Here is a 22,512-nt window from a genome sequence, read left to right as displayed (position 1 = left end):
GGGCCACACATTAAATACACAGACACTAATGAAAACTGATGAGCAAAACAAAAGGTTTTAACTATATTTACGATTTCATGTTGGGCTGCATTCATAGCCATCCTAGGCTGTATGTGCTCCATGGGCTGCAGGTTGGACACCCCTGCGACATTTTTACCTGGTTCTTCTTTTCCCAAATGTAGCTTTCCAGCCCCTCTGTGTGCTACCCATGTATTTCCAAAGGATTAATTTCTGAGTAAATTAGAAACAGCTTTTGTGCTAGCAACCAGGGAGCCCTAACTGATACAGAAATGAGGGCCAGAAGTAGGATGCTCCAAGTCTCAGAGCGTCATGTGCAAAAATGTCTAGGTGAGGGAGGATGGAGGTCAGAAAAGATGCATCTATTTAGGGCTGAGAAGTTGGCCATCATTATGATAAAATAGGGGGAAGTCTTGCTAACATTTAGCCTGAAGTTACTTTGGGACTCAGACCATTTGAGTCTTTCAGAGACATAGGAAAAAAAAATGTGAAGGTGTTAACGTGTTCTTGCCTACATCTTGCAATCTTTAGTAACCTTAGAAGAAATTGATACAGTTAAACTGAAGCTCATTTTGATAGCAGTGAAAGTTTTTTTTTAAATGGCTTTTCTAGGGACACTGATTGGAACCTGCAAATGGGATGGCTTAAAGTGTCTTGGACACTATCCAGAGCCTTGGATAGTTGGAAAAGCTAACTTTACTGCCTAGTGATGAAGTTAGTGTGATCAGAAGAAGTAGGAAGGTAGGAGGCACAGAAAGAAGTAACATTGCCTTTAGGTGAAGATGAATCCCCAGTACTCTTGCGTGGAGCTCTTATTATCGGACATCGAATTGTCAAAGAGAATAATGATGCTCGCTGCAAAGATGCATTTGAGCTATAGTTTGGAGAAAAAAGTCAGACTGGGCAAGACTCTCCACCCCACATCCCTGTTTAAAATTGCTCTAGACAGAGGCTAGGGAGGTGGGCAGAACACTGAATTTGCTTCCAGGAGAGCAGAATCCTCAAATAGATGTTCAGATTCTGGAATTGACCAGAAGCCTCCTAGAGATTTAAGATCTTCTCAGATAGATCTCGACCTTGGCAAAAATGTCCTGTGATCAATGGTCACAGGATATCATCCTGGAGGTCAGATCAGGATACTCACTTCTCTTTCAGGGGACAGTCTTGGCTATTTCTTTTTAGCAGGATATATTATGGACAATGGTGGTGGGATAATATGCATATTTTCTACCTTTTTCCAAGTGGGAGGTCTTTACTGTACTTGTTCTCTCTCCAGTATTGACTTGGTTAATTTGATAATATAGTCATGGGTTGCTGGACCATCTAAACCTGACCAAAAAAAAAAAAAGGCACACCCTGAAATTGGAGCTGATTATGGCAATCTGATGAGATTTTTGGCTGTCTTAACTTGGGAAAAGACTGCATTTAGAAGCTGGACATCAAAGGTGCAGCCTTCAGTGAACATTCGTAACTTTGACATCGCCGTCTCTCAGGTCTGTTTCCTCTTTTTTAACTAACGGAGCCCTGATTCTATTTGAAGAACCATTGTCTCCCTCTGCCAGTCTGTGGAGCCTAGATGTGGCTCCACTCCTGATTCTAAGGATGGAGCATGTGTCCTAAGCTTCTTTGGTCAGCACTCTGGATATCTGTCCCATAGGAACTGCTTCAAAGTTGGCCCCCCTGGTCAAGCAACTTCCTCATGACTTTGGGAACTACTTAAGTCTACTCTGTATTTGAACAAGAGCTATCGGGCAGGACTGACTTCATTTTCAGATTGATTAGTGAATACCCAGTTCCTGATTGTCACCCGGTGTCCTATGTTCAGATATTTTTCTCGCCACCAGCTTTGGGGCTGTCAGACCTGCTCCCCCGCCCCGCCTCGGCTAGGGCAGTGGGCATGGAACCCAAGCCAGGATAACTGGACTCCCGCTCTGTACCTCGATTCTCAGGTGGAGTGCTGGAAAGGCAAGAAGGAGAGATGTGGTCTCCTCTCTAAGCTCTGGTGCCTTTACCAGACTGCTGAGCAGTATCTGCTGCACGGACTCTGGCCTGTCTGTCTTTGTCCAAGCCTGGTTCTCCAGCCTTCCTGTCACTTCTGTGGCCACTGTCATTGCAGTGTATTCCTTTGCTGCTAAACTCATCCAGAGTTGGGTTCTGTGGTTTGTTACTCCAAGACCACTGGGTCACTCGCCCTTGCTTTTTCCAGGTAACGTCTCAGTCCCTTCACACGTGCTCTTGATTTAAGTTTTAGTTATATTTCATTTACATAGCACGACTGGAGGAAAGGGTGAGAACACAACATTTTCTTGGGATGACCCTGTCTGCAATCCTAGAGAGAGCATTTGAGGACTGCCTGACCTTGTGAATGGTACATTGTCTTAGGGTGCTGGTGGCTGTTTATGTGGGAGGGCAGGGCCTTGTTTTGATCACAGCTTTGTCCCAAAAGGCCAGCCCAGTGCCTGGAATATATCAGTGCTCTCGGTATATATACATTGATGTTGTTCTCCCTTTGTCTTGTCACATTAGGCTCATTCATTCCTTTACTAAATATTTATGATTCCCATCAGAATGTATGCTGAGCAACACAAATAGGACACTTGCTCTCAATGGTATTGACTTTTGGTTGTAGCTGTTCAGCTCTGTTGTGGTAGCTTGATTAAAGTGCTTTAATTGCTGAGAATTTGATACTTAAAATGCAATAATGTCGCAATAATACAGGCTTATTCTTCTGGAGCAGAGGAAAAAATTATTACCCTGAGTGGAGAAGTAAACCTTAAAAGGCCAGAGCAGAAGGCATTTCTGGCAGATCAGTATATCAATTACAGGCAGTCTTTTTCTAACAGCTTCTTCTACATCAGTAGTGTAGGTTTGGGGGTGCTGAGATTAGACGAAGGGGACTGTAAAGAAATGAAGGATTTTTTTGGTCTCTTTTGCACTAATCTTGGAGTCTATGACTTAGGTGTCTGTGTTGGTAAGGAAGAGGCAATATTAAGATGGAAGGTGGAGGGTGCGGGTGGGCGGGGCGGGGGAAGTGGTGGCAGGAAAATGTAGACAACTGTACTTGAACAACAATAAAAAAATGAAAAAAATAATGATTTCATCAACTAAAAAAAAAAAAGGATTCTTTTCCACCAGGGGTGGGGGAGGAATATTGTAGATTTGGATACAATTATGTTCTAAAACAAAAATTGAGAAATTTTACTTTCCGAGCATGTATTTCCCCTAATTTTAAAATTTAAACATTTACATGTAAGTTTTACTTAAATAAATAATATATTTAATAAATATTAAATTTACCAAATCAGTAATTAAACAGTTAAGAATCAAATAAAATTGAATATTTATTTAAGAATATAATAAGTAACACTGATCACATATTAAAATATTATATTTATTAAAATGAATAGCTCAAGGAAATTTAGGCCTCACCAGAAGAGCTGGACTTAAGATCACCATGTTAATTTTTTATTGTGTAACAAATTACCACCAACATCACAGTTTAAAAGAGCGTAAATGGATTCCTTCACAGTTTCTATAGGAAGGGAATCGGGCATGGAAGGCCTGAGTTCAGCGTGGATAGTGTTTAGAGAATAAGAGGGTAAGGAGGTGGGGAGGAGTGGCAAGCCCTGAAATTGGAGAGGTAAGCAAAGTAACAGCAATTGTGGAGGCACACTGGAGTTGCGAGCCTTTTTTAAGAGTATTAGAAAATCATGTTGGTGTTTTAATCAGGAAAGGGCCAGATTTACCTTAGAATGGAGATGATGGCAAAATCCTATCTTGAGCAATTGATAAATGGTGACTTTGGGAAAGATAGAGAACGTAGAGATGAGGAGCAGGGTTTTTTGGGGGAGGGGGCAGAATGATAATAAACTCAGGCTTGACCATATTTTATTTGAAATGTCTGCCATTTATACAAGTGAAGGTGTCCAGTGAACAGTTGGACCACTGGCTGAAATTTGGGGAAAGAGATCTAGGTTGAAAATGTAGACATGTAGGTAGATGAAGGGCTCTTAACCTTTTTTTTTTTTTTTTTTTTTTTTTTTGTGGGTAGAATAGTGGTCAGAGGGCCATGCTTTGAGAATCTAAAAGAATATTTTAAAAACCTCTTCTCAAAAAATTAACATATATGTATATAAAATACTGGATGAAAATGCTAGGGATCTTCAGATTCTCAGAGGACTAAACATAAATTACAGGTTAAGAACCCCGACTATCAATGAAGCTATGGAAATGGATAGCATTGTGTAAGGAGAGTTTGCTAGGAGAACAGAAACTTAGAGCTGAGTACCTAGAGGTAGAAGAAGAGTATGCAGCAGAGAAGATCGGTATGTGAAAAGTCAATGAGGACAGGGGAAGAAAATATTTGAAGATGGCTAGAGTAGGGACCAACTAGGTTGAAAACCAAGAGATTCAGAAAGGAAGAAACTAACAAGTAGCCTTTGCAACAGCCTTGACAAAAAGTGTGCGCTATGAAAATCTAGAGGGGAGCCTCTGCAGGCTACCGATCCCTAGGTCCCCATCACCGCCCTTCGGAGTCAAGGCTGCTAAACTGTCGCTAGTCCATTGAATATTGGAGATCGTTAGCGAACTTGGCTGGAGCAGTTTCAGGAAGTATGAACAAGACCAGTGTGAAATGAGTTGGGACAGGAGAGCCTGGAGTAAGTTCAAATAAGCTGTTAGAGAAATGATACAAGAGAAGATGGAACCATCAAAGGGGTGGTTCCTAAGGAGACAGAAAGAGGTGGGACACAGAGAAAAAGTGGGAGACCCCTTTTCTATTTTAAGAGATGCAAAGCAGAAACAATTGGGTATAGATTTTGTTTCGTCAGGCTTTAGTTTCCTCTACAAAGTAGAAGAGACCATTTGCTGAGAATTTGGAATGTATTCTCTTCCTTGCAAGTATTTCATTGAAAGAATTATTTGGAAATTATTATCTATGTCTTCATATTAAAATTTATTTTTATATTTTTATTGATATGACCAATGAGGACTCTTATTTGCATGACAATAGGCTATGTATAATATGAATGTATGAATGAATGAATGAAGTGCAGCAAATGATTATCATTCCAGTATATTTGTTTCTGACCTTGAATTTGGTAGGATTGACATACTGAAGGAAGTCATTCTTTGTCAAGATTCTTTCTTGGGGTGGTATTAATTCACATATCCATTCAGTTGATATTTATTAAGCACCTCCTATGTTCCAGCTATTGCTTTAGATGCAGAGGATAAAGCTGGTTCTAAGGTCAGTTGCCTGTCCTCATCGAGCTTAACTTGAGATGGAAGCAAAACAAATAATAAAATTTCAGAACAAAAGAGCAAAAAATAATAAAATTAAAAAAAATGGAGTTAGGGAATATGCATGGTTGTGGGGGTTTCCATTTGGGTGGGCTGTGCAGGAAGGACTCCCTGGAAGTGACATTGGAGGCTTGAATGGAAGAGAAGCAGGCAACCATGATAAAGTCTGGAAGGGAGCTTTGGAAGCAGGGAAATAGCAAGTGAGAGGAGAGAACACACGAGTGTGTACAAGGGCCCACAGGCCATATTGTGGGGAACCAGAGTGAGAAGTCGGCAGAGTGACAGGTGAGAGCCCACTGAGGGGTCAGAAAACAGTGGCATCTTAAGCACATGCATGTTAAAGTACTTTCTGGCTGCTCTGTGAAGAATAGACTAAAGGGGACAGAGCACAGAGCATTACTTTATTGTCATAAGGCAAGACTTTCTTCCATTTCCTAAATCCTCAAAGGTAAATTGCCTGTCTGTCTAAAAGTGAACCCTTCGCAGATCTTCAGGCAGCTATTATCTTACGTTAAAGGCAGGTTCATCAGTCAGTTTGTGGCTGGGAGGATTAGGGTGACTGACCCTGGCACCCAGAGGGGCCCCTCTCACAGGCAAAGGAGAGAGGCCTCCTTTGGTGAGTGCAGGTGACGCTCCCAGGTCCCCACCTCTCTTAGTACTCGTCCTTTCAACCTCTGAGTTGCCCTTATCTTTCCTGTTTCCTGGTAGCCCCTCATTCGGCCTCCTCCCAGGGGTACAGTATTCTGGTCGCCACGGGATTGGAAGTGAGCATGTTTCTGTCAGGGTTCCACTAGCAGCTGGCACTCCGAGATCCAGATCCAAAACCCACCCTCTGGCCTTCGCCCCGGAAAGGGGGCGGGTGGGGAGCGCCAACCTTATCTCCCGGGCTCCGCCTCCAGAGGGCTGAGAGCGAGTTCCCGAGCCGCGGAGCTCTGCTCTGGCCGCAGCGGGGAGACGGGGCTCAGGGCGGAGGGCAGCGAACCCACATCAGCCCAGTTTTTGTCCGGGTTGGGGCTGGTCTCCGCCTGGGACGCCCTATACCCCTGGTGGAGAACGCAGCTGACTGCCGCGGCAACCCCGACCCTGGACCCTGTGCCAGGTAAGGCGACACCTATTTCTCCCCTCTCCCATCCGGAATGACAACTAAGGGGGCTTCAGGGCTGGCCCTCCCGGGGCTGCGATGTGGCATTTGAGGGTGCAGTTTTCTCCCCGCGCTAAAATGCTTGGTGAACTGGGTGGTAGGCTCCGTGTCCAGGATGGAGGCTGGGATGTCAGGGTTTGTCTTGCAAAGTTACTTGAGTGTAAATGAATCTAGAGGTTCGTTCGCTAGGCGCTCATTTCTGCCTCAGAGTGATTGTCCTGTGAGAATGAGTAACTTGCGGGGATTTACTTCCCTAAGCTCCTCTTCCTCTACCTCCTTGGAAGAGGCTGTGGCATCCACACGTGGTGCACCCTGGAGCGGGAAGCTGGGCGCATAGGACTGGGGACTGTGTGGGGTGGACAGAGGTTCTTTCCGCTTGCTGCATAGTAGGCTCACTAGGGAGCTTTAAAAAAAATTCGGTGCTTGAGCAGCACCCCAAACCGATGAAATCAGAATCTCTGGGAGCGGGACTTTGCAGATCTACGTTTAAAAACTGTTCTTAGGTGATTCCCAGGTGCAGTAGTTTGGGAACCAGTGAGTGAGAGCAGTGGTTCTGAAAGCGTGGTCTCTGGCCTGCAGCATCGACATCACCTGGGAGTAAAAAGAAACGCAAACTCTAGGTGGGGTTGACACTCTGGGACTAGGGTCGAGCTCTCTGTTTTGCTGAGCCCTCCAGGTGATGCTGGAGCTTGCTCACTTTTGAGAACTTGGGTTAGATCTCGGGTAAGCTAAGAGCAAACACCTGCACATGCCCCACCACCGACGTAGGGGGAAACAGACCATTTTTGGAAAATCTAAGGTACACTGTGAATTTTGGAGGATTTGTAAAGGACAGAGGCTTAAACATCATCTTGAGTAATTTTTACATAGCAGAATTAATATATTTGCTTTAGGAAAGATTATGAATTTTCTTTTTCTTTTTAGGAATTTTTCTTTTTCTTCACTTTCAGTATTGAAATGAAGCCAAAGAAGAAATGTACACGAGTGTCTTCTAACTGCAACATGAACCTTTGGTCCCTGGTGACAGGATCCCAGATCCTCCCTGTCATCAGTGCACATTACAGGACTCATATGCAGTATTTTTATTTTTTTAAAAGCAATTGGAGGTTTAAAGGCTTTGTGCCAATTCTCTGGAGTGAAAGGGAATTCAGTATTACATGTCTCTGGAATGTCTGAAGTGGCTCTTTTTTTTTTTTTTTCCCCCTTATAATAGAGATCTGAGATTTCAAAATTTTGGCTAAAAAATTCCAGCTCTTTTTAAGTCATTAGTACAAAAATAAAATGACTTTGCAAATAAGCTTAAGTGGATTAGAAAATGTAGCATTGGATAAAAAAAAGCTAGAATAGGCGTGACTCCAGCCCCAGCACATGTGTGCTGCGGTGGACACAGTGCTAATTGTACCAAGACTTTCTGTACAGAGAATGTTTATTTTCCAAGTTGCTGTTTGTGCCAATTTATGATTGAGGTATATAAACTTGTTTAGGGACAGGTACTAAGCTTGTGTTTAGAAAACTGGGGGAAATGTAGATGATGATTAGAAATAGGAGCCTTGGTCTGAGGCTCAAGCCTTATGCTCAACACCTGCTCTCTGCTTCCCCATTCTCTCAGATGGTGGCATACATTTTCCAAGCCTCACTTTCCTCATCTGTGAAATGGGGACTGTAGTAGTGCAATGCATACTTCATAATTCTAATATTGTTGTCTGAGATAAATGAAATAATGCTTCTATAGGGTGTCATAGTAAGTTAAATATTTGTTAGCTTAAAATATGCACATACCACACAGAAACTGAAAATAAAAGAGGAGTCTAATTCTCACTTTGAAATGAAAAATACAGTAATATCGATAATATTGTCAAATTTTATATTTATTTGCATGCCAACCTCACCCTTAGAATTTAAAGTTTTTGCTTTTTTACCTGAATGTAAACATGGATATCCTCAATTTGTCTTCATAATTTTATTGTATGTTTTATACGGAACTTTCTAGAATAAAAATTTTAAAGAAGCGTTGCTTCAAATTAACAACCTTGCTTTTATCTACTCACTGCCCATGGTGGAAGATTTCACCATGTTTTGGAGTTCATAATCTATTAACCTTCACATTAAAAAAGTCTTAAACTCTAGCTCTCCTTATCATTCCTTACGAAAGAAAATTCCTATGGTAAGAGAGCATCTAAAAGTGGCTGGCTGTGGCCTCTAAGAGAACCAGCTGAGGAGTGCTCTCTGGTGTTTCTTAGGTTCTTGAGAGAGAAAATAAAGTGAAACCTTAACCAGTCACATCAAGATTTGTTCAAGACAATATAAAGCACAGCAAAATGATGACCTACAGCAAGAACAGGCCTAAATTGGCAAAAAATGTACATAAGGCCATTTAAGAGTCCTTTTCTTCCATAACTGCAGTAATTTCAAAATGCTTCAAGCCACATCTACAAAGAGCAATTTCTTTAACATTCTTTGATTGAAACTGATCTGGATGATCCTCTTGGGACCGAATGGTTCTACTGAAAAAAATATTTATGATATTCCAAAAAGGATGCCACATAATTTTGTACTTTGAAATTAGTTTTGATTTTCCTATAATTTCAGTGATAAATTGAATATTAGATTTTTAACCAGTGCCTTTTTGTGACTCATCTTGCACTGTCTTTTTAAGTTAAATTTATTGGGGTGATATTGTTTAATTAAGCTGTATGGGTTTCATGTGTAAAATTCTACACTATGTCATCTGTATATTAAATTGTGTGTTTACCAGCCAAAGTCCAATCTCCTTCTGTCACCATGTATTTGGCCCCCTTTACCTGTTACCACCTCTCCCAACCCCCTTCCCTCTGATAACCACTATATTGTTGTCTGTGTCTATGAGTTTTTGTTTGCTTGTTTTCTTGTTTGTTCATTTGTTGCTTTCAGTTTTATATCCCTCATATGAGTAAAATCATATGGTTCTTGACATTTTCCATCTGACATATTTCATTTAGCATGATATTCTCAAGATCCATCCCTGTTGACCCAAATGACAGTATTTCATCTTTTCTTATGACCAAGTAGTGTTCCACTGTGTGTATGTACTAAATCTTTATCCAACCATCTATTAAAGGACACTTTGGTTCTTTCCATGTCTTGGCCACCATGAATAACACTGCAATGAACATAGAGGTGCATATCTTTGCAGATAAATGTTTTCAAATTTTTCAGATAAATACTCAGAAGAAGGGTTGCTGGGTCATATGGTAACTCTATTTTTAAGTTTTTGAGGAACTGCCATATTGTTTTCCATACTGGCTATACCAGTTTACATTCCCACCAGCAGTAAGTGAGGGTTCCTTTTTCTCCACAACCTCTCCATCACTTATTATTACTGGTCTTATTGATAATAGCCATTCTAATAGGTGTGAGATGGTATCTTGTTGTAGTTTTGATTTGCATTTCAAATGCAAGAAGTTAAACCCTTCCTGTTGGACTTGAGAGTCCAACCCTTCCTGTTACCAATCTTGTGTAACTTTTAGAAGACTAAACATAATCCAAGTTCTAGCATATAAACATTTTAGTGACTCCTCCATTCAGGAAATCAGGTCTTTATTAAGATACTTTTGAAATTACAACTCAATATTATTAAATTGACTAGAATTAGAATTTAATGTTATAAAATTAAATGTAATTACAACTTAATGAAAGTAGTGTTTTTTGTTTGGCTCACTGTGTACGAGATGAGTATATGTGGGGATGAAAGGAAAGATCAGAGGCCCATCTCTTGATGGGAGAAATGAGGGCATGTGGAAGCAAATTCAAACTCTCAGTACTCAAATTAGTGTTCTGGATAATTTAACTGAAGAGCCAAGAGAGTCTGTGATGTCGCAATTCAGTGACAGGATGTGGCCAATTAGGAACAATCAATATTGAAATGCTCCACAGTAATTTTATAATTCTCTACTTAAAGGCATAAAGCCTGGAGCAGAGATGATCATAAAGAAGTTCGCTTAATTGCACTTGATTTACATATCCTGGATCACTTAAAAGGTTTTGATGAGAGTTACCTGGCACTCATTTAGGTTCCTTTTAAGAGCCCTATTTGTTTCAAAGTGAATTGTTTTACTATCAAGTCCAATTTTGAAAGTCTTATGAGTAAACACATCACAGAAAATGGATACATGTTTTTATTTTGTATTTATTATGTTTAGATTATACTGCTGAGAATGCAATAGTAATTCTTTAGCTTGATTCATTATCATTCTTGTGAAAACAAAGTTGAAATGTTTATTTCTGGCAGGTAGTCCAGTCTCACTCAAAGAGAATTAGCCACAGAGGCCAAGTTCTTCAACTTTCTCCACTTCATGATTAAAGATACACACTCTTCAGCTAGACCGCCTAGCCTTGACCCTGACTCTGTGCCATACTAGTTGTTTGAACGAGGGCGAGTTACATAACCTTTTTCTGCTTCTGTTTCCTAATTAGTAAAAATGGGATCATAGTACCTAGCACAACAGGATTGTTGTAAGGGGTGAGTGTGTGTGTGTGTGTGTGTGTGTATGTGTGTATAGTGTATATATATAATGTATATATATAATGTGTGTGTGTATATAATGTGTATGTATATATACATATATGGTCCAGCACAAATGGCCCTTCTTATTACATAAAAATCTTTTATTACAAATCATAAGCATGTAATTCTGTAACATAACAATATCACACTCAAGCACACTACATAACATTTTAGGTGAAATGTTCAAATTGCTGTCCATTTTATGTGAGACATTCACATACCCTACTGACCACACTCAATGGCGTTACTTCTGCTGGACCCTGTATACATAAATGGTGCTGGCTCAAAGTACATGCTTAATAAGAATTTGCTATTATTGCCCTGGCCAGGGTGGCTCAGTTGGTTGGAGCATCATTCTGTGCACTGAAAGGTTGAGGGTTTGATTCCTGGTTAGGGCACATACTTAGGTTGCAAGTTTGATTCCCAGTTGGGGCACTTATGGGAGGTAACCAATCATTGTTTCTCTCTTACATAGGTGTTTCTCTCTAAAATCAATATGCATGTCCTCAGTTTAGAGTACAAAAAAAGAAATTTGCTATTTTTTTACCTTGGACATTAATGAATGGTTTAAGCTGAAGCTTGCTTTCTATTTTCACCTCTGAAAACTGGATTGTAAAAAAGAAGTAGTAATTTACATTACATTCATTTGATGTTTTTTCTCTTTTAGCTAGTGAAGGAATTTGTTTCAGAATATGTAAAGTACTTCAAGTTTCTCAGAAAATAACACAGCATCTGGAACATTTATAAAAATTCTCAGATACTGCTGCTGTTGGCCAGAAACCACATGTTAAGAATCACTGCTTTAAGCCACTGGTCCCCAAACTTGACTGCACATCGGAACACTTGAGAACTGTTTTTTAGAATGTGGATGCCCAAGCCAATTAAAAAAATTAATCAGTTTGTTTTATTATTGTGAAAAGGAATAAAATAATTATGTCCTTTGTAAAGAGAGGCCTTCCCATGGACTCATAGATTTTTTAGAACAGTAAGGGGAATTAGAATTTGTCTAATATAAGTGAGGAAACAGGCTTGGAAACATCATTTTTGGCTAAAGGCTCATGAATAGCTAATGGTGGCCTTGGATAGCCACTCAGGTCTCCTGTCTTCTACTCTGCATATTTCATTCAACTACCTTGTCTTCTGAAGAATCAGATAACGTGACAGAGGCACATAATCTGAGAGAGAGTGTTTTTTGGAATACTACAGGTCTTCTTGCCCCATTTAACCCAGTTTGATTTCAGGGTTATTTATTTAAAAATGTCTTTAATAAAAAACACTGAAAACAATATGTCCACAATGACAAGAAAATTAATCCACAGGTATCAATTGTGAAAGATAATCTTTTCCACTAGGTTTGTCTTTTCTAAGGGTTTAATTTAGTATTCTCCTCTTTGCTGTTTCTTTGACATTTTGGTTTTCACTAATTAAACACTCTAGAAGGTATCTTTGAACATTTCAGGAAACATTGATAGTTTTCTCAACTCCAAGTTTGGTGACCTTCTGGGAATCCTGCCAGTTGCTTGTGCTTGATTCAGTGTTTAGTTTTTGTTTTGACTTGTCTTGTTTTGATTTAGGTCAATTTAGTTATGATTGCAGTGTTATGTTACCCCTTAACTATTTGTTTTTACAGTGATTTGGTGTTAAGAAGAAAAGATTAAGGACCAAGAAAACTTCCTTTTTAAAATTTAAAGTAAAAAGATATTCTAGTGAAGTTTAAACTTTATAGAAAGTTTTTTCTACTAAAATATTTTTTGGAAATTGCTTTTTAAATTTTTATTATGTAACTGTTAATAAAAACAGACACTCAGAAAATATGTATTGTATTTTCATGGTAACTTTTAAATCCATAGATGATTCAATAATTGAAACAACTTATTTAAATGTGTACTTTAAAAAGTTCTAAAACTTTTGTACATGAAATTTGCTACTTTATTAGGAAGAGAGAGTTTGATTCCACCTCATGGAGTTTGTCTTGGCATGTGCTTCCAGTAATACCCTGAATAGATATACTATTAAAAATAGGACAGGGAGGAACATTCTTTGTAAGGGATCAGCCGTTCATCAAATAGCAATTAAGTGCCTACCAGATGCCTGGCTGTCCTGAGATGATTCAGAGAAGTTGCTAAGCTTACTTAGTTGGTCTATTAATAGCCAATTGGAAAAAATATTTAAATGGAAAACTCCGTTCAATTTACTATAGAAAAATAACATTTTGTAAGTATCTTTAAGTGAAAAAAAGTGTCTACGGCAAAGTAATTCTCATTAAATTTAGAAAAATCTACGAGCATAGCATGATGTGTCACTTAGTTTCTTCTCAAACCATTTTTGATTCTCATTTGACACAATTCCATGCGTCAGTCTGGGAAAGGGTTGAAGGTGGTTTGAAGGTATATCTTGGCAAGAAGTGGGGAGATCCTTTCAGGCAGAAGCACTGGAGAAGGTAAATGTCCACAGCCCCGAGAATGCAGGCAGCTCCACTGTTGCCATGTAGAAGCTCCCCCTTCCCCTTCAGCACTCCGACTTTTCATCATTTTACACTGCCTTTACTTTTCTCTCCCTGATCAAATCACTAGTTACCTAGCACCTCTGCACTAAGGTTTGAAATGAGAGTGAAATGAAAGCTGTGAGAGGCAAGGATGATGTGGTAACTATCTTAACTGGAATGGCATAGGCCGAGTCCCTGCTGGGGTCCTTTTGGAATGAACAGGGGGCAGGGATGGAAGAGCCAGTGGGATTCAGAGCTCTTGATGGCAAGTAGAGGCACATGGTGCCTAATGTAAATTCATGTACATTTAGTGAAAGCAAATTTGTAAGTGTGTAGTGTGAGCAGGTAGGTACCTATAGTCCAAGTTATGTGTCACTTCTATACCACTATTTAAATAATAGTAATAATAATATATGTCAAGTGCTAAATAAAGAGATGCTCTCATTATTTCCAAGAAGTTTCTGGACCAGGACATGGGAAACTTGGTTTCTCTTCCCAGCCTGCCACAGCTTACTGAGCAGCTGGTAGCTTAGAAAAGTCTGCAGTCAGGAGAGCTGGGCAGGTGTGCCTGTAAAGTCTCCTTTCATTTTGCTCTTTGCATATTTTTCTTTTTCTTGGTTAAAAGCACCCTTTGAGGTCATCATGGAACATGTAAAGAATTGCAGTTTAGAGCATCTGTATATAGCGGTCAAGTCATTGTGGAGGAGCATCCTTGGGAAATTAGTCTACTGAGAAATGGAGAATGCGTACCTAAAATTCCTGTTAACATACTTCTTGAATGTGCATGGAAGATGGAAGTTACTGGGAATGAGGAATAATGAAATGACAAATCTTTTTATTTCCAGATAATTTTAATGATGTCTAAATGCATTTCTCTCTGCCCTTCATGTGGGAATTATATAAATAATGTCCATTGGCCTTTTGAACACTTGAAAAAACATTTTTCTGATTCTGAATTATGGGTTTTGTGAGGGAAATCATGTTTATATGAGTAATCAAATTATATTTTTGAGCTCCAAATTACATGTTTCTCAAAATGTTAACAATTGTGTTTGGGTGGCAGAATGCTAGGTATTTTCTTTTCTGCTTTTGTTTATTTTTTTAATACATGATTACATCTATTACTTTTATAATGCAAAATGAATGCATAACTATGTGCTTTGTATATAGAAAGATTTGAAATTATAATTCTGAATTCTCATACAAATGAGAGAGAACAGTGTTATAGTATAATTAATTTATGGTCCTGTAGTTCATAAAGTACATATTTTGCAAGATGTTCTTTTAAAATCAGACACATTGAGTACAGATAGTAAAATCTGGTTAAAAAGACACACGACATTTTTTTTAAAGCAGAAAAATTAGTTTATTAGTCCTGCAACTGCTACAAGAATATTATGTACTCTACTACACTGAGACCATAAAAGGCAATAGCTAAAGACACGGATGTTGTGCAGTTGTGGCGCTGACATTCAGCACCTGTGTGACCTTGTGCATGGTAGTCAACCTTTTCAAACTTAATTTGCCCACCTGTTAATTGAGGAGCATAGGGCCTATTTCATAGTGTGGTCAGGAAAGTTAAATGGGATAATGCAAATAAACCCTTGAGCTTAGAACCTGGCTGATAAAAAGTACTCAAATAGAGTATTGTCTCATAAAGAACAATATTCTCCCTATTTCTAAGCTTTTACACATTTGCGATTTGAACATCTGTCTTTTGAAAAGCATATTACTTCTTTGGATGAGAATATCCTCCATATAACCTGGGTTATGGAGAAGAGGCAAATCCAGGTTTTCCAGGGGAAGAGGAAATTGCAGTGCAGGGAAGGAGTCTCCAGAAAGTGGCAAGGCAGTAGTAGCAATAACGGTGGCTTTTGAGAGCAACTCCTTGTGACTCTTCATGTTGATTCTGGAGCCTGAGAGGCTGTTATCCTTTGCCACATGGCACAGTCCCAGAAGGTCACTGTGGTTGTTGGGTAGGATTGACAATATCCTCAATTCTTGCTTATACCTGCAGGTGGCTTGTCGTAAGCTCCTGGATTTAGCAATTGTGTAGAGATCTTTTTGGTGGGGGCCATAGATAGCTAATATCAGGGCTTCATGAAAATCAGAAGATAGCTTTTTCTCAGGGCAGGTGCAGCCCTGGGTTTCAGTTACCCTTTGCCTCTTTTGCTGCTGTAGCCCAGACTTGTGTGTATCTGTATAGGATATGCCTTAATCCATTCAGTAGATATTTTTTGCTTTTTTATGGTTAAAATAGATCCTAGGGGTGCAGCATTAAGTAAGACATGATCCCTGTCTTCAAGAACAACAATCTCTTAGCAAATTTCTCCGTGGATGCTCTGCATGTCAGGGTTGGTTGTCATACCACAAAGCTCCTACCTATTCCATTGCTGCTTTAAGGCAGAATGCTTGAGGAGGTTGTTGCGGTTGTTCCTATGTTCATTGTCTCTCATCTCCTAGTCTGAAGGTTTATTATTAGGGCTGTGCTTAGATCTATGCTCTCCTCAGAACTGTGATGCGGTCAATGTACATAATGTATATCAATAAGATTCTACAAAGTATTTAGATTAAGCCTGTCTTCTATTAAGCCAAAAACAAAACAAAACACCATGATGAACTGAACTGATTGAGGCTTGACAGAAGAAAGTTATGGAGTCTTTGGGAAAATCAAAATCAATTATTTTTAGACTACAGATGTCAGAACCCTGGGAAAAAGTGTGAATATTTTTGATCTACGCATTCTACAGGGCCCAGCAGAAGTAACGCCTGCTTGAGTGTGGTTGGTAGGGTAATAATATGGGTGCAATAATTTATGGTTTTAACTTGAACATTTCACCTAAAATGTCCTATGGTGTGCTTGAATGTGATATTGTTATGTTGCAGAATTACATGCTATGCTTTTGTAATAAAAGATTTTGTAATAAAAAGGGGTGTTATTTGTGCCGGACCTTGTAAATGAATTAATTAAACGAATGTCTGGACGGTTACCGATGATGGGGCCATTTGTGCATCTGTGCTTTCATGACTGTGGCTCTACATATTTTTAATTTTTAAGTGGATAGTGTAATTTCAGATTGGACATTATTTGGGCAGACCTATTAAATTATTAAATGCTAAATGTGAGTAATGCAATGAGTTTGTGCATTTTAAATGTTTCCCATCATCTTGGATATGGCTGTCAAGTTGAATTCCAAATTTCTCTCCTAATGTGCTGTGTTTTTGGGCTTTGGACATAAAACAGCCTATAGAAGTCTAGAAAAGCAATTATAATTTCACATTTTCAAACTTGATTTGAATACTGATAAATTTTAAATAAATGTGTGTATGTTCATCCCCTCTTCCAGTTTTTCCCCAAAGATGAGCATTTATCATAATGTTAGCAGAAGATTTTTTTTCTTTTCCTTTCTTTTATTGTTTTAGTATTGCCAATCCCTAGGCAATGCCAGTCTATTTTGTCCAAAGACGTGTTTTCAAGGAATCCACTTGTACAGAGCTACAATGTTTTCAAACCGCACTGAAGAGAAGATGTAGCCTGGCTTCTCTGGAGTACAGGGCTTTGCTACTATTACCCTATGCTAGAGAATTTCAAATTTTGACTTTTATTCCTTCAAAATCTTTCATCTCCTGGCACTTCTGTCATCTGTTGGTATGTTCTAAGGTAAAAAGGGAAGGGAAGCAGGCATGTTTATTATCTGCAAAAGTTGCAAGAATAGGTTTCAGTTTCTGCAACCATTATTCTCATTAGGACGTTGAGAAGTTTTAAATAGAAAAATACAGGGATTTTGATATATCAAGGGGGCAGGGAGGGCACAGGACACCATTAATTCCCAAGGAAACCATTAATGTATATTTCATCATTTTCACAGCAAGAATATATTGGTAATTATAAAAACATTAAATATGTGCTATATGAAAAAAAAAGTGATGGGCCAGCATGTTTAATTTCATGGCTATCAGAGTGCTTGGTAGATTGAGGTTCCATGATTCCAAGTTGCTTGTGATATGGCTAAAGAGATGGACTATCAAATATAATTTTTAGGAAGCAAAATAAAACTGTAATTGAGCTTCAGATGGTCTAATACTGGAGGTAGGCACTGTGAAAGAGGTGCTCTGTTTTTGTCATAATTTGCTTCATGGAGGAGGTGGGGCTTGAACCTGCTTCTTTAAGCATGGTTCAGTTTGAACAAATGGTTTAGTTTAGATACACACTCTATTCAACATAAATTATAGGGCTGTCAATTATTACAAATAATAATTGTTTGCAATACAAATACTGTTTATACCAACAACACTTGATGCCTAGCGTCTCTCTAGCACAGCTAATGAGCAGATTATCCAGAGCCAGACACATCTAATGATGGGTCACTTTCAGTTTTAGGGAATTCCCGTTTATTAAAAACTTTTTCCTTGAATTAAGCTGAAAACTTCCTCCCTGGAGTTTCCAGGCATCGATCCTATTTCTGTAGCCTGGGAGTGACTGGGACATGTTAATTTCATATGGCAGTCCTGCCAGTATTTGAAGACAAGTGAAACATCATATTCTAAAACTGCTCCTCTTTGCAATGGTTTGGAGTTACATCTCTGGTCTGGTCAGCCTTCCCTGGGAATTTTGATTCCCTCTGACTGTTGGTTGCTGAATACAAAGGGTTCAGAGCCCTGTCCTTTTCTCACCTGTAGCCAAAGACCAAATGAATTGCTGACAGCCAGTTCACACTAATGACTTCAGTTTGCCCCTAAGTCCTTTCTCTCTACTCAGACCTCTTGCTATTAAGCCAACTGATTCCTACTGAGCATTCTACCATCCAGGTTTTGGCTCTTAGGATTTTGAATGTTTCTTTTAAATTTGGCTTCTTGCAGCTGGTCCATTATTTGTTCAGTTAAGATCTTTTAAATGCAAAGTCTTTCATTTAGTTAGAAATCTTTCTTAGCTTAGCTTTGTCTGGAAGTTGATTTGCAGCTCATCATTGCTCTCACCCAAATTACAAATAGCTAATTAAGTGGGTAGGGTGAATGGCAGAATTCTAAAACATATCACTAGAAACCTCCTACCGGGTTGGCATGAGGTGTTACCCTCCATTGCAGAGCCATTTAATTAGTTTTATGTTAAGCTTACACTTACCTGTTTTCACCTTTGAAATATCATGAGCATGGTATTCGAATGTCAGCCTAGTACTCCCATCAAAGAAATACAGATCAATTTGGTATGATTTATTCTTGGCACTTAACAAGTGTTTTAGGTAGGTTTCTTGTCTTAAGCAGCATGTAGAGAGACTTAAACAAAACCCCAAATCTGTTATTTCTGAATTCTAAATAGCAAATTTAACCCATTAAACTTTATTGTATTTGATAATGTGTTTGGATTCTTTTTTGCCTTTTACTTGGGTTTCTGTTTATATAATACTTTCTTAATCTTTATTATAACTATTACTATTAGCCTTTTTTGTTTGGAATTAAGTTTGCTTCATTTTCTTCTCCTACCAGTTATCTCTGGAAATTATATTTCTATTTACATAATAATGGTTACCATTATATTTCTATATATCAATTAAAACTTAATTTTTTTCTAATAGCTAGTTGGTCTCTGTCCACCTACATTTGAGGTAATTTACTTGTTCTATTCACATGATTTGTATCACCTTCCCTGTGCGCTATCTGCCGCCCCCACCCAGCTCCCAGTTTGAGAACTTGTATTTTATTTCTAGAATGTTAACTTTTTTTTTTGGTAGCAGTTTTAAACAGAAATTTATTTTGGAGCAATCTTTAGGGGAGGGTGGCAAATTTTGTTCATTTAAAAACAAATTTCTTACCCCAGAACTAGCTTAACTTTATCTTCTAGTAAATTTTTGAGGAAAGTGAATAGATAGTAAACAGTTGAGTTTGTTAATGTTCAAATGATAAAAATGTTCATAAATGAACTTTTTTTGGTTAGGTCCATAGTTTACTACAGAACTTTGAAGATTTTGATGCATTTTTAGATCACAATGCAAATTTGTGATCTTTGCATTGTGATCTGGTACAATTATTCAACTTGATTTTCCATCTAGCTACTTTTCTCTCCAACTGTTCTCACATATATTTCTGAATATATTAATTATGTTTAAGTTAGTTGCCTTTTTATTGTTATTAATTCTGTTTCTGTGGGAGTTTGTTACTATTTTTGTTGAGTTTGTGGTCTTCCTCCATGATGCTGGTTTTGTTTAATATTTGAATTTTATGTTATGGATTTTTTTTTCCTGTTTACTGCAGCTGGCTCCTAATGATTGTGTAGTTGGACAGTGTACTAGTTAGTGTCTTACCTTCTGGACATGGCTGCTTCCTGCTCCCCTTGGGTTTTGCTAGTGGGGAAACTACCCAAAACCTGCTTTGCCAAAACAGTCTAAGGGCCCATACTCATGGCTTCTCATTAATACAAATGGAAAAGAACTGCATGACGTCTGAGAGGCCACCGTTCTTTTTCATTCGCACAAATCGCTTCCTGCTCAGCTCGAGAGTCATCTTCCTCTGTTAGGAGACTTTTCTTTTACTTGTTCTGAGAATCATTTTCTTCCATCTCTGAGTAATATTGTTCCCCTGGCTTCCCAGCAATGTAGGCCATGAAGTTGTGAAGGGATCACGTTCAGTATTAATCTGACAATGTTGTAAAGCACTTGCAATTGTAGAAAAGAACCTGAACAAATGGGGTTTGGGGGCCTGCTTTATTAGTTCTGTTATGAAGTGAATGTTTTTGGACCAAGTCATATGTAGAGAGTCGTAGAGGCTCCTTTGGGCTGTTGGGTACTGTAGCGTTAGGGGTTTCTTTACAATTTCTTCTGAACACAGTTGGATGGTGTAGAAAAATAAGAGCATCTTCTTTTGGAGGAAGTCTGACATGTTGTAATTCTGAGACTGCACTTGGCACTTCCTAGAGAAATGTCAGTTTTCCAGCAGGAATGAAGTTCATCCAGTGCAGCTGTTTCTGTTTTAGACCATTGAATTTGAAAATCTTTGTAAGAGAACATAACCAACACTCTGGAGTGAGCAGTTAGACATGAGAATTTCCCACCTCATGAGTTTTTACATTGCAGATGTTAATACTATCTTAAGTTTGTGTATCATGATCCCTTTTAGGACTCCTTTCTAAAAGATTTTTTATAACTATTTAATAACAATGTAATCTCTTTTAATTCAGTCTTTTATCACACTAGTATCACAGAGCAGCGACTTAAAAATATCTTTTTAAACATCACACACTGTTTTCATTTGCCAAGGTGTGACCTAAAATACATACAAATCAAAATGTTTTCTAGTTTTTTGGATTGTTTTTTCCTTGGAAAGCTTCATTATTTACTCAGTTTGAAGTACAATAGTGTCAGTTTCCAGAATGCTGGGCATAGTTTTATTCAAGTGTAAGAATAAAACACGTTCCAACGCCCAACTGTGCATTCCCCCCACTGCTCTCCGTGATTTAAAAATATCTGTGCAAGTTCTCTCTTGCCATCCCAGTTGATAGGTAATCAAAACTTGACTGTGGTATTTATTTGCTAGCTTTGTATGTGTGTTTTGGGGAGAACAGTGTAAATAGTTTAAGAAACCCCTCCATTTTAGATTCAGAATTATACTGCAAGCATTCAATTGAATTTGGGTAGTGCTTGTCATTTGTTTAAAAGGATGAACATTGGCAAGAAATTGTTATTTTTTTGTCTGATAGCTCAATGATAAAAAAGAAACACTATCATGAAAAGAGAATGATCAAAATAGTATTGTGTATATCCTTGGAACTCTTTGAATGCAGTAGAAATGTTAATAGTATGATAATTTTGATTACACAATTGTAATTTATAGAAAATTCATAATGCCTTAGATCTAGTAGATCCAGTTTGGAATAATGGAAAGCAATGACCTTTGTTTGTCTGCCTGCTTTAAGAGGCTAGTTATTAACCTTACATTTAATGAAATAAATAATTAGGTAAGTTATTTGTGAGAATAGAACTGTAGTCAGTTTGAAATGTAAGAGATCCTCAAGCTCACTCATCTCCTCACCCCCTGCTTTCATAGAGGAGATACTCAAGTCCAGCCACGCTTGTTTTCTGGTCCAGATTTCTGCATTGTCCTAGTATTGGTCTTACTGGGTCTGGGACAGAGATGGTCCAGCTGCCGGTACAATCCTCTTTTCCCCACACCTAGCAGAGTAAGGCCAGGAAGGAACTGAATATTGTGACTCATCACTTTTAAACAAGTTACTATTCCTGAACTGAATATAATGCTTTCTTAATTAACAAATGCAGGATATTCATTTTTCCATACCAGAGCTTCCTTTGAGGTGGTAGAAAATTGTACATTAGTTTATTTTTGAGGATGGTCTTTTTATTTTCCATTCTTTTCAACAGTTAGTCATGTTTCATTTGGTTCCCTTGAATGGCAGGATGGTAGGTTGTATTAGTTCACAGTGACTCTTTTTTCCCTCAGGAAACCTCTCTGGCACACCTCGTATGCAGCAGTAGAGCCATCTGGGAGGCAAAAGAAGATTGTACCACATGAAGCCTTTTGTTTTTCTTGGATGTTTAGCTAGCACTTTCCCGGTAGGAACAAAAGGCTGGCTTTTGAATGGGCTGTGTCTGAAGGGTAGGGAGGGAAAAACATGGCAGTGTATTTTGGGGAAGGGTAGAAAACATTGAAATTGGTTAAAACTCTTACCTTTAAGTAAGCACCTATAAACATTTCACATAGATGATAGAAAGTAAAAATTAAGATGAATTTATTAAAAAAACTTGAAACTACGTTAATATTGCACTTTTCCGATAAACAAGCATATAGAATATGCATATTTCATATTTGTATTTTCTTAGTTGAACATGAAAAGGAGAAAATTGGAAATTGGGAATATTAAGTCTAGGTCAAGGAGTTAGATATGATAGGTATTTTGTGGTTTTGAAATATGCATTCTTCCCTTAAACATCAAAGCATTAAGTAAGCAAGATAAAAATTATCCATGATAGTGTTTTATAAGTTAACAGGAATATAAAGTTAAAAAAAACAATTTAG

At 38.4% G+C, this 22,512-nt stretch overlaps 1 protein-coding gene across 1 annotated transcript in view; it reads left to right on the top strand.

Moving 5' to 3' along the window:
* Positions 1-6,224: 6,224 nt before the first annotated feature.
* The window catches only part of COL21A1 (collagen type XXI alpha 1 chain), a 171,550-nt gene continuing 155,262 nt past the window's right edge, over positions 6,225-22,512 (top strand). The window contains exon 1 of the mRNA XM_054569504.1: positions 6,225-6,418. The gene's annotated coding sequence lies outside the window, so the exon portion shown is untranslated. The remainder of the gene's footprint in view (positions 6,419-22,512) is intronic.

This window comes from Pteronotus mesoamericanus, unplaced genomic scaffold (genome assembly GCF_021234165.1).
Source record: "Pteronotus mesoamericanus isolate MK-2021 breed Mesoamerican mustached bat unplaced genomic scaffold, CSHL_Meso_final contig_20, whole genome shotgun sequence".
Taxonomy (NCBI): domain Eukaryota; kingdom Metazoa; phylum Chordata; class Mammalia; order Chiroptera; family Mormoopidae; genus Pteronotus; species Pteronotus mesoamericanus.
The sequence above is the reverse complement of the archived record's forward strand: the minus strand, read 5'-3'. Positions and strand labels throughout refer to the sequence as shown.